Source organism: Macrosteles quadrilineatus, unplaced genomic scaffold, assembly GCF_028750875.1.
Source record: "Macrosteles quadrilineatus isolate MER2022 unplaced genomic scaffold, UCM_ALF_1.0 Scaffold_2__2_contigs__length_208266976, whole genome shotgun sequence".
NCBI lineage: Eukaryota > Metazoa > Arthropoda > Insecta > Hemiptera > Cicadellidae > Macrosteles > Macrosteles quadrilineatus.
Genome location: NW_026542595.1, coordinates 30,520,607 through 30,536,697, shown reverse-complemented (window position 1 = coordinate 30,536,697; position 16,091 = coordinate 30,520,607). Strand labels below are relative to the sequence as shown.

Here is a 16,091-nt window from a genome sequence, read left to right as displayed (position 1 = left end):
TCTCTTTACTTGTCATAGGGCTTAAAAACTAAACATAATTTATAGCAAGCGAAACGTTGGGAAATGCATACAGATTTTGGAAACCTATGTAACTACTGACAATAATTGAAAATTGTTTATATAGGTAGCATAATCGGGTTTGTACAGTTACCTTTTAAACTCTGCGCAATTGATTCAGAAGACTGTAGGGTTCAGCCGAGTTGGGAGTCTAGAGTTCCTCTTTATACCATAATATTTTTTTAAGTAAGTCGACCAATATAAATTATATTTTTTACTATGATTTTGAAATCAGGCCACTTGATTAAAACTTGAAACACTCGGAATTTCCAATACAACTATTTATTACCAAAAAATAAATTTACTTTCCATCCCTCCCTTTAAAAATGTCTTTATGCTAACTTACATAATGCCTAAACGCTTACTAAAAAAAAAAAATGTATATAGAAATGTTAAATGAGTACTAAACATTGTAATTCTCTAGAAAACAGTTAGTCTAGTTCTGAACAGCTTAAACTAAAATAGATTTATTGAACTTAGACTCCTTCGACGTTCGCTATTAATTAAACCATCAATAATGTTTTTTGTGTATTTCTTTTCATATTTTAATTAGTACTTGCAAGGGAAAGTACGAGGGTGAAAGGTTCCGTCCAACGTTAACTAACCGGACTTGTATCTGCCTATCTGGCCTAAACCTAACTTCAACATATTAGTTCCAATAATTATTTCCCTCATAGACTTAGGTTAGTAGGTAGTTATCAGAAACAAACACAGTTTGGTCAAACGTTGAATATATGCTGAGCGAAATAAAAATGACTCTTTTTCTCAAAATAAAGTATAAAAACTCTAAAAGCAACATCGGAAATACAACGACTATCCAGAGCCATGTATAAAAGGCACCTATTTATCTATATCTATAAAAGAGAAACTATGTATGTATGTGTGTATCTTTGTAACCAACAAGCACTACATCCCATCCGCATATTTTGTGCGTCATTGTGTTATATTTGTTTTGTTATCGATATGTATGAATGTATGTATGTATATATGTACCTTATGGACTCCGAAACCACTCGACAGATTGTAATGAAACTTTCAAGCATTATTAAACATTATTCAAGGATGGTTTGTGTGACGTTTGGTGTAGTTCCGTCAAAAGGGCTCCGCCCCAGAGGGTTTTAAGGGGTCCAATGTCAGACATTTGGAACTACAATGTTTACAAATAAATATAATTTAAAAGCAGATGTTTGCTTTCACCAACTGTTCTGTAGGTTTGAATAGTTTTGAATCATAACACTCTGTATTAGTCATTATTTGAAATAGTGCCACAATGTTTCCACATAATGCAGAACAAAAAACTATTTTACTTTTGGATAAGTTCAAATATATTAAACCCCAATTCGCAGCACACCTGTGCACTCAACAAAGTTTAAATTTTCCACTACGGTACCGGTACTGTATCAAATATGTTAACATAAAAAGTAAATACCCCCGCCGCAGCAAACTTGCAGACTAAGCAAATATCCATTTACCTGCCTGGATGTCTACTAAAATATACCTTGAAAATTGTCAGATTTATTTCCTATTTAAATAACATTAATTTTTAATGAGTACCTAGGTTTGCTGCTACAGGGAAGGAATTGAGGTGTGTTTTTATTAAAATGTTGATAGCTTAGAATGAAATAAACAAAATTGCCAAATTTTATTAAAATGTATCCATAAACAAGTAAATTACAACAGTTTATTTAATCTCCATAGGAATAACATGGAAATTTTATATTTATAGTTTTTTTAATTATATCTGTAACCGTTACGCATACAACAACGCTTCAAAATACAAAATTATTTTTTTAAGCTCTACAGAATGGTCTGGAAAGAAATTGTGGAGTTTTATGTTTTTAGAGTCAAAAATGGGAAAACCCAATTTGTACCCCATAAAACCCCCATTAACACCCGATCCCATAGTACGATCATGCTAGTTCGCGAACTCGTTCGAAGAAACGTAGGTTTACACGTTTTTACCAAATTTCAACAAAATCGGATAATTTTAGCTCAAGTTATCGCGCTAACGGACATATCTTATATATTAATATTAAAAAATTAAAAAATATAAAAGTAGCCCTACATGTGAACAATATCCAATATAATAAATATACAATATATGAATTTGAAACTAGGGTGGTTTTGGCCTCTGGGGACCTCAAAATGAAAAAGTAAATGAGTCCCGGGCCCAGGTCTTCCCATAAGTACTACCGGTAATAGCTTATTCCATATCTGGGAAATTCGCTAAACCCTGTATCAAAGTATTATCCTACTAATATTATAAATGAGAAAGTTTGGATGTATGGATGTATGGATGGATGTATGGATGTATGGATGTATGGATGTATGGATGTATGTTTGTGACAAGTGAACACGAAAAATACTGGTCGGATTGGGCTGAAATTTGGCATGATGATAGCTCACATTCCCGATTAACATAGGCATATTCTTATTTCAAAAATCCTTTCGGGCTCCGCCCCAGTGGCTCTGGAGTTTCCCATGATAACCTTATGAGAAATGGAATTATTGAATCTTAACAGCTGTTTCAATTAAACAAGTTGGTCTGTTCTATGATGTTCAATAGCATTAAAGTTACAAGGATTCCCAACAGGGTGCAGCACTATTTATTCTTTTACATTTATGACAACAGCTAATTTGCAACCAAAAGGTGAGTGAGCGTAGCGAACGAACTTCAACCTGGAGGCGAGTTAGCGTAGCGAACGAGCTAACCTGAAGGCAAGTGAGCGCAGCGAACGAGCTCCAACCTAAAGGTGAGTGAGCGTAGCGAACAAACTTCAACCAGGACGTGATTGAGCCATGCGAACGAGATAGGCTAATCTTGAAAATTAAGAAGTTAAACGGGGCAAAGCCCGCGGGCTACAGCTAGTAAACAATAAAAGGGATTGCAATATCTTAATATTTTTATCTTTTGTTCTGTACCTACACAATCTAACATAAATTATTAAGTGAATAATAATCGTGCGTGCTATCTCAGGTATTCAAATGCCTCTCAATTTGTCATTAGCCCCCCTCATTACTGTCATTAAAAGAAGGAACTCCAATAATACTAATAGGCCTACTAATACTAATACTTTTTATCGTAAAGAACAAATTACCATTTAAAATAATAGTTGTTAGTACAGCAATGCGCGCCGGGTAACTGCTAGTTATGTCATAAATATTGTACAAGCATAAAAAAGCTCCATTTTATATTTGCTATCTGGAGTATCAGAATGTAAACACTAGGTCTTGAGAATGAAATTCTGAGGCAAAAACAAGAATGGGTGTTAAATTGGCAGCAAAAGATGAAATAGTAGAAACATTATATTCACATCGACACAATAATTAAGGAGAAACCAATTTTAGTAAATCTCTAAATATATGTATTAGTTACTTGAAATTTATATATGCAATCATTTAGTATAATTTATTTTTTCAGAATGAATTTATATTTTTTTTCTGTGGGAAGGAAAAAATTAGTTACATTGAAAATTCCATATCTGATAAAGGACGAGGTTAAGAATACTTTTGGTTGATATCACAAGAATGTAAAAGCATAAATATACCATATTTCTACTGAAATGTTCTTCTAAAAATCAAATATATATATATTAAGTCTTGATCTGTGGTAGTGTTAAAGTTAATTGCTGCGGATGACGTGAACTAGTAGACACGCCGTAACGCCATATGTTAGCTCTATACTGCGCCACACAGCACTCATAGAGGCATAGTCCCTGATAATCATTAAATTGAACTGCTAGGCTTCTAATTTTGAATTTGATAGATGGAAAATGTGGACGAATATGTTATACAAATGAATAAGCCATGACGCCACGATTGCCAATACTGACATTGTTTAAGCCAAACTGTTTACACTCCAATAATATTTATAATTTAAATTCATTGTTAAGCCCCTGAGCTGTGGATATTATTGTAAGAATATATTACTTACGTCAATCAGCTCATTGAGTCATGAGTTTCACCTCAGTACATGTTTCGACACATTGTCATCATCAAACGCCTAAAAGAGATGAACCCTCATGCACCAACGCTACGTGGGTTGCCTAAACTCCACAAAGAAGGCACCCCAATCCGCCCTTTAGTTAATTACATCTCAGCACCAACTTACAAAGCTGCAAAACATCTTGAAAGTATTCTAAAAACTCATATTATTCTTGAAAATAATCACAGCTTGAAAAATACGTATGAACTCATAGACAATATCAAGAATTTTAACATCAAACCCCATCAACTATTGACTTCATTTGACATAGTAAACCTATACACAAATGTACCTATAGATGAAACTCTGACGATTGTGAATAACCACCTAAATTCATCAAATACCCTAGAACCTCAAGCAATAAATGAGTTAATGGAACTTCTAGCTGAGATATTAAAACAAAATTATTTTATGTTTGAAGACAGATTTTACCAACAAACCGACGGTCTGGCCATGGGCTCACCACTATCAGGGTTTCTAGCCAATATCTACCTCGATCATATTGAAAATTAACACATCTTTTCAAATAAAAACAAATATAAGGACAAAATATTATTCTTCTATAGATATGTAGACGACACAATACTGTTATTCAATGGAAACAATAGACAACTGAATCTCCTCCACAACTACCTCAACAAAATAGCCCCAAAACTGAAATTCACCATTGAAATAGAAAATAATAACCAACTCAACTTTCTCGATTTAACCCTGAAAAAGAAGGACACGAAACTTGAATTCAGCATTTACAGAAAACCGACCACAACTGATCAAACAATCCATGCCAGCTCATACCATCCACATTCACAAAAAATGGGTGCCTACAACTCAATGATACATCGTTTACTAAGTATACCATTAAATAAATCCGATTTTGAATCAGAGGTAACAGTAATAAAACATATCGCTAGGGCAAATGGTTATGTTGACAGTTTAGTGGACAGACTTATCACCAAACATAAGAACAAACGAGAAAATAGCATTGAAACTTGTCAACTAAACCGTGAAAATAAGGCCAAATATGTATGTATTGAATACAGTCACACCATACAACACACGTTGAACAAATCTATGAAAGATAACAACTCAAGCCTAGTATTCAACACTAAGAATAAAACAAAAAACTTGCTGAATTACAAAACGCCAAATGTAGAAAAGAATACTAATAACAAAACTGGTGTCTATAAACTAAAATGTGCTGACTGCCCGAGCATATATATAGGCCAAACTGGTCGCGGGTTTAACACACGGTTTAAAGAACACAGACCCAACCCTAGGACGAACAAACAGAAGTCAGCATTCAGCCAACATATAATTGACTACAACCACTCATTCGGAACAATAGAAAACAGTCTAGAAATACTCCACATTTGTGAAAAAGGCAGAAAATTGGACACGTTAGAAGAATATGAAATCTACAGAGCTCATAAAAATAATGACGCAAAGGAAGTTGTTCTAAACGAAAAACTAAATTTCAGCTCCAACGCAATATTCAACTCTATCATTCCTACCAAAGAAACAGCTGTCCACTGCCTCCGAGATAACAATGATAAGCCTGGATAAACAAATAGTCAGTCTGTCCCCGACCCGCGGCGTGACCGTATGTTTTGTTCAAGCAGGCCTGCATGTCTTCAAGTTTTACGTGTTATAAATGTATATGTGTCGTGTCGTATTCGTGTTACATGTTACGTGTTAATTTATTCAACATGACGAAGCCATCTGGTGAATAAAACCTTCACAAGTACTAACTCAGCTGATGATGACAATGTGTCGAAACATGTACTGAGGTGAAACTCATGACTCAGTGAGCTGATTGACGTAAGTAATATATTCTTACAATAATATTTATAACTCATATATTTTTAATACACATCTTAATAGTATAAAAAGTATGGCGGTGACTTAATTGCAATAAATTTCCAATATGCATAACCATAACAAAAGTAAAGAATTAGATGTAATTAATTAAAAATTATAGTGTTGGTTTTATATAGGTCTGTCTAACAGTATGACAGTTTTAAAATGATGATTCAGGAATGTAATAATGGTGACTTATGTCCTTGGCAGCATAAATAAAAATCATTGGTTTGTGTTTGTCGGTTAATTATTTTTGTTTTTCATATAAATATGTTTGTCTTTCATGGTATAGACATTTAAGAAGGTGTGTATATGTGGTGTATGTTTTTTAGGACCTATAAAATAAAAATTTATGTTTATAGCATCGTAAAATAATCTGTTTTTTTTTACGCTACAGGAATTGGAGATGTCTGAGGTATGTTTGTCATTGTACAATGATGCGTGATGCCAAAGGGAAATCAAAAAGTCGAAGCTTACACTGATGGTTTTGGTATATCTTTAACCAAGGCATTATCAAGGCAACCACCTATTTTGAGGGGGATTATATTTTTTTATAATAGGTATAAAGTTTTAAAACAAGGGAATTTCCACTAGCACGGTCGGATTCTCACTCACATATATTTGCTTAAAATTGTCAGATTTATTCTATATTATAATATGAGTAACATTTTCACAAAAGATTCTAAAACCACTCCAACAATGTCCTCACTTGTTAGATATAGCTTAGTTTCGAGCTAAAAACAAAATTAATGCTGGACTCTGTTTTGGAAAAATTCTATTTTCATTAAAAAATTGATTAAAAAATCAAATTGTAATATCTTTAACAATTGTACTTATGGATTGCCAAGCAGCAATGACAGTTATATGAGAATGAAAATAAACAGGTGTACCATTTGCTTATAACAAATTGTCTACAATACATAAGCATATTACTAAGTGAAGTGAAAGGTAAAACTCACACCACAGTTAAACATAGATACTTTACTAGCCAAGATCCCAAAAGTAAGTCCTCAAGCTTAAAACAACAATACAAACATCAAATATGCAACATATGATAACAATTATAAAAATACCAAACAGCACATCTTCTCTTTTTTCTTTTTTTTAATGTATTTATGAAAATCCGAATCACTGTATCTAAGAGGTGGTTTAACACTTCTTTTAGGTCTGTCATTTTCATTGCTATTGTAATTATGTCCAGCATCAGTTTCAGTTCCTCGGTCTTCTTGGTATTGGTGTTCAAATCTATTTTCACCATTTTCCATAGGCCTATGCACAGCTATTATATGTATCCTGTTCCTTCTGATCTTCCCTATCTGTGTATTTATCAGGTAGGACCGAGGATGATTTGATTTATTCTCAACATGTCCATAACGTTTTAAATCTGGAATCCAAGCTTTGTCATTTTGATCAAGCTGTGAGAGATCTCTTACACCTTTCCTTACATCGTAGTTTCTCTTATTTCTTTCCTTGATTGAAAAATCCTTCTCTTTAAACTTTTGCAATCTTTCCCTTGTTACCTGTCTGAAGTTATTTATTGACGGTAATGTTGATCGGAGCTTCCATGAATAAAGTAACTCTGCAGGTGAAAGACCAGACTCTAAGGGTGTATTTCTATATTCTAACAATCCAAGATTTGGATCACTACATTTCGTTAGAATCCGCTTCGCTATGTCAACTGCTTTTTCTGCTTCTCCGTTTGGTTGTGGATACCTTGAACTTGATGTCACTATACGGAGCTCCATCAGCTCGGAACCACATATGGCACTCCATGTCGAGCAAATATAATTTCAATCTAGCAACCACAGCTCCGGTAGTCAATGCATCCACATAAACCAGTTCAAGAAATCTAGAATAGTAGTCTTGCACAACTAAATACCATTTCGCATTACATTTCAAAAGGTCAAAGACTCCCGGGGATTTTTTGGTAGTTCAGTCAACAGTAGAGGTTCTGATTTGTTACTAATTTGCTCCAAGCAAACTGGCCAATGTGTTACAAGTGTAGCAATATCTGTTGAACAGCCAGGCCACCACACAGATTCATACACTCGCCTTCGACATTTGACCATTCCCATGTGACCTTCATGTATTTTACTCAGTATTTCCTTTCTCAACGATTTTGGAATAAACAGTCTTGTGCCTAAAAGGAGGAATCCTTTACTAATGTTTAGATCAGTCCTGTACTTCCATTACACCGATTTTTTATTCCAATTGTTATTCACAATCCAGGATTTAATTCTTCCGCATTCCTCATCAGTATCCTGAGCTTCTTTGATTTCCTTGAGCCTTTTGTCAGAACAAGGAATAGCATCTAAAATACTCTGAACAAACAAATCTTGTTCCAATATGTCTTCATGTTCTTCATTTCCTAGACAAAACATCTGGTACATAAAACTCCTTTCCTTTCACATATGTTACTTTACTGTATATCTAAAACAAGCCATTCTCTTTCTTAACCGCTGAAGTTTTGCCGATAAACTAGCGATTTGTTTACTTCCAAGCACCTGAACTAAAGGTTTATGGTCAGTCATAAAATCAAACTCGGTTCCTAAAACATACTGTGAAAATATCTCACATGCCCAAGTCAGTGCCAGTGCCTCCTTTTCTATCTGTGCATAACGCATCTCTGTCGGTGATAAAGATCTCGATGCATAGGTGATTGGTTTCCACTTTCCATCCACAAATTGTTCAATCACCCCTCCTAGGCCAAATGACGAGGCATCAGCTGCAACCCTGGTTTTACGATTTTTGTTGTAAGACACCAGAACTGGATTTGAAGAAATTAGGGATTTAATTTTATCCCAAGCACTCTTTTGAACGTCAGACCAAACCCACTGATAACCTTTCTTAAGTAAAATTCGCAATGGAGCTGTAACTTCAGCCAAGTTAGGGATAAACTTCATCAAATAATTAACCATGCCAAGAAATTGCCGAAGTTCGTTAACATTATTTGGGGTTTGCATTTTCATAATGGCCTCCACTTTCTCAGAATCAGGCTTTATCAATCCATTTTCAATCAAATGTCCTAGAAATTTAACTCTGTTCACATTAATGTTACATTTATCTTTATTAAGTGTAACATTGTGTTCTCTCAATCTCTGTAATACATTTGCTAGTCGATGGTCATGTTCTTCCTGTGTTCTACCGACCACAAGTATATCATCTGTTTGGTTTACTACCCCATCCAGTCCATCCAAAACTTGGTATATCCTCTTCTGGTAAACCTCTGGGCCAGAATTAATACCGAATGGTAACCGCTTGAAAAAGAATCGCCCAAAAGGAGTTATAAAAGTCGTAAGCTTGTAACTTTCATGATGTAAAGGAACTTGAATAAATCCATTTGTAGCGCCTAGTAAAGAAAATATTTGTCCGCCTTCTAATTTACTTAGACTTTCTTCTACAGTTGGTAGTTGCCACCTTTCTCTCTGAATGCTTTTGTTGAGTTCGGTATAATCAACACATAGCCTCACTCTATCACCTGTCTTACGCGGTACAACAACAATTGGTGCACACCAGTCTGTTGGTTATACCACTGGCTCAATTATTCACTCAGAATGCAGTCGATCCATTTCTTCTTTGACTTTGCTCAATAGTGGAGCGGACACTCTACGAGGGGCTGCCACAGCAAAGGGACGAGCATTTTGTGTTAGTGGAATTCTGTAGTTTTCCCCTTTCATTTCACCAATAGAACCAAAAACATCAGAAAACTGAGAAAATATTTGGTTAGAGAAAATCGAATCTATGTTGAACTGAATTAGGTTTAATTTCAACATTGCATTTCTACTTAAAAGTGGAGTAGATTGTTGCTCAATGACGTAAATATCTTCTTCAATAGATTTAACACTAAAGTAGCAACGATCTTACCAACCACTTTCAACCTAGTTTTCCCCGGACCAAATAATATTTTACTTGTTTCACTCGTTTCCAGTTTTAACTCCTTGCAAAGATCATATCCAATTATAGAAACATCTGCTCCAGTGTCTAACTTAAAAAAATATCATGCCCCTTAACATTAAGTTTTACTTTACAAGGATTTTGTCCTCCAACCTCTTCTATAATCAATTCCCCTAAATAGGTTTTAGGTTTTTCTAATGGTTCTTCACTTTTATTAATTTCTCTCACTTCAAATCTTTTGGTACAACATCTCACAAAATGTCCCTTTATTCCACATCTGAAACATGTAGACTGATTGGCAGGACAATCATTGGTATTGTGATGTCCAACAAATCCACATTTTTTACATTTACCTTTCTTTGAACTGCTTTGATCTTGACTTTTATTGTAAGAACTGTCCCTAAACCGATGATTAGTGGATTGATTAATCCCCTTATTGACAAACTCAATTTCTGGTGATTCCCTCACTACTTTTTGTTGTTGTTTTAAACTCTCTGCTTGTCTTGCTTTCAAAATTGCTGTACTAAGGTTAATTTTTCATCCAACTGTAAATTTTGAGAAAGTTTATCATCATTTACCCCAATTACTATCAAATCTCTAATTAGTTCATCTTTTAATTCCCCAAGTTTACATCACTCTGCCAGTTTGTGTAAACTATTTATAACAGAATCAACAGGTTCCCCCTCAGACTGACGTCTTTTTAGAAATTTAGCTCTCCCATATACAATATTGATTTTGAAACCTAAGTAAGACTCAAATCTACCCTTGACAGTGTCATAACTCTGTAATTCTTCATCTTTTAATCCGAAAGATGTTAGAAGGTCTTCTCCTTCATCTCCTAGACAGTATAAAAGCATATTAACTAGATTTTCCCCACTCTTACTGTCAAATCCTGAAGCTAATCTAAACCTTTCAAATTTTCTTATCCACCTAGGCCATTCAGAAGGTTCCCTGAAATTGAAAGGTTCAGGTGTGACAAGTTGGTATTGAACTGTACTAACTGTACTACTCACTGCTTCAGCCATTCTTAGTTCTTTCTTCTCCACAAAAGTTTATTTAACCTGACACCATGAAGTGAAAGGTAAAACTCACACCACAGTTAAACATAGATACGTTATTAGCCAAGATCCCAAAAGTAAGTCATCAAGCTTAAAACAACAATACAATCAAAACTAACATCAAATATGCAACATATGATAACAATTATAAAAATACCAAACAACACACTAAGTACAGTACAAAAGAAACATTCCCCGTCCTGCAAAGATCTGCAGAAGGGCTTTCAAATATCTATATATATAATAAGTAAGTATTGATTGGTCTCCATATCAACGGAAATGACGACTAAAACATATTCACCTCACTATGATGTTTTTAGCTGCTTTACAAACGTTAATTTGTGGCTGAAAGGTACGTATTGCTGTCTAGGGCCGAAATGCCAGCTGCCAATGTCATTTAGGGACCCATGAGGTTTTTACGGCCCTAGAGCTGTAAGGTCAGCTGTTCGCTTATATTACTTAATACATTAATGTGTATTAAATATACAAGCATTATCCCTCATGAATTGCAATATAGACTTGTTTTATTGCCACCGCTGCCTCGCAATTATTTTTGTGATTCCTCTATACATTTCTTCAAATAACCTTAATAAAGTTGTAGTTATGTTGACTGTTAGTGTGCATTTATTGCGTGAAAATGTCAAATTGTGTATAGTGTGGTGAAGAATAGCTTTGGTACCACGGGCTAAAAGAGTTTTGCAGCTTGATAAAACCTAATTTCTGGCCCTATTTACGAAACATGCATTTGCCTTTATATGCTTTTTATCTTACACTGCAAAATATGATTGCAGCAAATGATATAAATATTAAGAAATCATTCTTCTATCCTTGTTATTTTTGGCAGAAAATAGAAAGTACACATAAGCTCCTAATCATCGGTAAAATTTACCACTAGGTACTCTTTCAACTAGCGTCTCTGCTCAAAGTTACTTGTAGAATTATTTTATTGATTGGTTACTTTGAAAACAGTAACACAACTACAATTAATATCCCCACATTTTGATTGATTTTTATCTTATCTTTTTACAGCTTTAAAGTGCTGAACAAATGGATGGCTTGCCTCTAGCATTAGCAAAGAAAACCGAGTATGGAAGGGGGGAGTTACAGCTGTTCAGTAAACTACAACATTAAAAAAAATGTTCTTTGTTCTATGCTCTGCTTTGGATTTAACATTGACTATTTTACTTACAACTCTTTTACCAGCAGCATGTCCTCTAATCCTATTTATTTATTTTAGCGTTAAAACATGTTGTATTCAAATTTAAATGAAACAGTGTCTTTCTCTTGTAACCATGAAAAGTGTGTTCATTTCTTTCTCTTCATAATATGTTCTCTCGATCTCAATCTTTTCATTTTTCAACATATTACCCCTCTGGTCTTTCAAACTAATTATTACTACAATTTATTTCTGATTTTATTCTGTTTTATTAATCACTAACTTTATTTGATTTAACATTTTGTTACCAATCATCAGCTCTTATTCCTACAGTTAATCCATTGGCAATTCTTTCCCAGATATTTTATACCATCCCATTTCTACAGTTCAACAGGTCTAATGGTAAGATCTAAACCCGGGACCGATTTACTTTTTCGTTTTGAGTATATAGCTATAATACTCAAGCCAACGTTTGAAACAATGTGCGCGTATATAGTTCAAGTCTTGCACAAAATTTTTGCTAGCATTGCAATTATTTCACGTTGCGTAATAAAACAGATGTCTAACAGTTGTTCCAGTTGTAGACCTACACGTGCTGTGCTGGGCATTGTTGAATAGAATTTTCTTCAGTAGCTAGTTTTGTTTGGTTAGGAACGGACGGTTCCAATCCTACACTTATTAAAACATTTCAGTTTTACTAGAGTGCATTTATAAGTTATGTTTGGTATCTTTTCATTCTTTTTGAAATTATTTCTTATTATGTTTATGATAACTCTAGTACTGGTAAGTATTGCATTAAGTAATGTATTCGAAATAACATTTAATTATCGATAGTGTATAACCATTGACTATTTTTAATAGTCAAAGGTACCTATGACTCTAAAAAAGCACTATAGTTGTGGCTTTATATTAGCGTTAACAGAATCGTCTTCATAAAACAATCAAACATTGCTGTGATTACATAAAATAATATTTTAATTGAGGAAAAAGCTTTTTGAATTCTTTTTTTTCAACTAATGTAGTGAATGCCTGGTATTTGTTATATAATGCACCTTAATAGACTAAAAACTTGATAGACAAAACGTAAGAGACTCGAACCTTTCAACGAAGCTAATTAGAATGCCCTTGCCGCAGCAAACCTACCGACAAGGGGATTTCCACTTGCGAGGTTGGACTTTCACTCAAATGTTTGCATAAAATTGTCGGATTTATCCTATACTAGTGAACCTGTGCGGCTCAATGCCCCGCAAAATAACATATGAATTTAGAAAACAAATTCATCCTGTTATTAATATTGACTCGACGTCGAAAATTAAATACAGTAATAATAAAGCCTTAGAAGGGAAGCAGTCCAGTCATTTTCTAGCTGTATGTGTATTATATTTAGTATATTAATAAGTGTTCAAGTTCAAGTGTGTTCCTAGTTATTTGTTAAAGATTTTAAAACACATTTAACAAAACATTTTATCATATCAACCAAAAGGCCTATGAAGCATATTTTGAGGGTCTTACAATGCTGTTTAAAGAATATACTTTTAAAAATAAACACTAAAAAACAATATTTTTATCACAAAAGCACTTCCACGAATACTACGATTTTAGTCTTAAAGTTACCTTCAGGAAGATTACCCTGGTCAGAATTTTCCGTAATGAATATGCGTATCCTATTAAAAGATGTAGCCTTACTTAAAACAACATACAATATAGTTGCTCATGACTGAAATTGATCTGGGTAAGAACAGTGCTGATCTTTAAATAAAGGGTTTGTGCTGCAAATGCCAAAGATAACATAAATTAGCATCTTTCCATTTTAAAAGGTAACTTAAGTTTGTTTCAGACGGGCACATTTTTATCCTCGAAATCAACATATGTCCCCACTTACTTGTCCCGGTTAAGACTTTACATTCTATTAAGCTGTTAACCATTCTGATCACATGAAGCCTTGTGCCATTAATGAGGCCCTTTTGATGTATTAATATTCCACATCAATAAAACCACTGCCCCCTTTTATTAGTCTAATCTGAGTCTTGGCAATACACTGACCTCTATATTTAAAAACTCAGTTGGATTTTCTGATGGATGTCTCCGCCTTTGTCTGTTTTCGAGGACCCACTCTTCTTCCCCTTGCCATACTGACAGTTAATTACCTAACTTGTCAAGTTCATGTACTAATTCATTAATACTGTTAGTTTATAAAGAAAATTAGATAAAAGTTACTTGGCTCGGTGCTTTCATAACTGCAAACTCAAAATACACCCAGAAGTAAAAAAGACTCAAGTTATTGGTAAAAAAAAAAAACTATGTTTGTGTAACAACATTATTCACATGAAGTAGATGATTTGTTTGATTTGTCAATCAGCTGTTTTATTTACATAAAACGATTTAATAATGTCAAAGATTTGTGAGTTTAAATACATAAACTATTATAGTAAAGTTTTCTAAATCATGGTAACTTATTCTCAACTAAATTTTACTATTCCCAACATTAAAATAAAGTAGGGCCTATTAAGATCCATTATGGGTAAACTTTAAGGTACACAATCCTTGATTGAAATGCAGTATACATTAACAGTCATAACACACAGCAATAAATTATTATGTAGTAGACTTTGACTATTTTCAAGTAACAAACATATGTTTCTGTAAATAAAAATCATCTCCCATGTTATCCTTATGGAGAAATGTGAAAATTTAAAGGGCCTCAGGGCCTCACTCTCTAATTATTTCCTTAAAAAGAAAGCACAACTTCACGTTACGCTCTTTCCAATGACACCAAAAACATGACAATCGGTTCAGTAGTTTCGGAGGAGTAATTGTCACAAAATATCTGCTTGCGTATTAAATAAGTAAATAAATAGATCTATAACGCTGTTTACCCTAGATGTTTATATGAGTAACATTTGCAGACAATGATTTCACAGACAAAGATTTTATTTTCGTTAAAAACTTTAAATGAAATTTTTAAATGAAATGAACCACATTCTTGTCTTGGTATTAACGAATTGGTCTAATTATCAGGATAGTACTGCGGATAGTCGTAGTACTCACTAGTGCGGACGTTAATCCACACCAGGGAGTATCGCATCCACAGTGCATCTCTATAAATATCCACAATTCGTTCCTCCTACTAGCTGGATTACAGGACGGCGCCACCGTCCCAGTTTTAACGATCCCATAGATTATAAAATAGAAAAGGTATGGCTCATAAACATAAATAAATGGCCAAAAAAACATTATTGAATTATTATTTAAATTCAAGTGCCAAAAAACATCCAAAACAGATGTAGAGGGTATTAACTGTTTTTTACAAAATGGCAGAGGCTTGAAATTTAAAAAGGCCTATGATAAAATCTGTTTGACATAGCTGAATGATAGCCAATTACGAAGTGTTGAACTAATCGATATTATAAAATGAACATTTATTGCTAATTCTTATATGACAACCAATATGTTAATTAATAAGTACAACTTTGAAACTTGGTGAGGCACCTTTTTCAGGGAAGTTCACATCGAAACTCCCATGATAAGCAACCTCGGCCCGAACTTCATGGGTCCAATTCTTATGGGTACTATCATCATGTGCCAAATCCTCATGGGTTTAATCGTCATGGGACCGAGCATCACAGAAAAAAGCACAGCAGCGGGAGCTCATCCAGTTCATCCAGTTCATCCGGTTCATCCTAGAGTCCCTATACACAAAATCAAGTAAACGCATGTTGGTGTTAAAGATTGCAAATTAAAAAGGGATTCAGCCAGTAGATTATTGTTTTTATTTTCATTGTCCTTTCTAGAATCTTAGAAAGACGTGTATTTGGTAATAAATTGAACCTATACACGGAAGCTTTTTATTACAGACTTAAAAATTTCAAAGACTGTTTTTTTTAGATTTAGCACAATATTTTTGTTTGTCCAGGGGGATTATTCATACGTTCTTTATCATAAAAAAACTTTTTACAAACTCACAACGATTAAAACAAGTGTTTTTTGTCAAGCAAATTCTTTATCTGCAAATTGCTCTCATCTGCAACTTAATAGCATTACTAGCCAATGTACTGTATTCAGTGTCTTCTAATTTTACAAATCC

General features: G+C 34.0%; 1 long non-coding RNA gene across 1 annotated transcript; it reads left to right on the top strand.

Annotated features, from left to right (window-relative positions):
* Positions 1-12,610: 12,610 nt before the first annotated feature.
* On the top strand, positions 12,611-15,765 carry LOC128987806 (uncharacterized). The gene is made up of 2 exons (XR_008490285.1): positions 12,611-12,790; positions 15,506-15,765. It is a non-coding gene; the product is annotated as an uncharacterized LOC128987806 (long non-coding RNA).
* Positions 15,766-16,091: the final 326 nt, after the last annotated feature.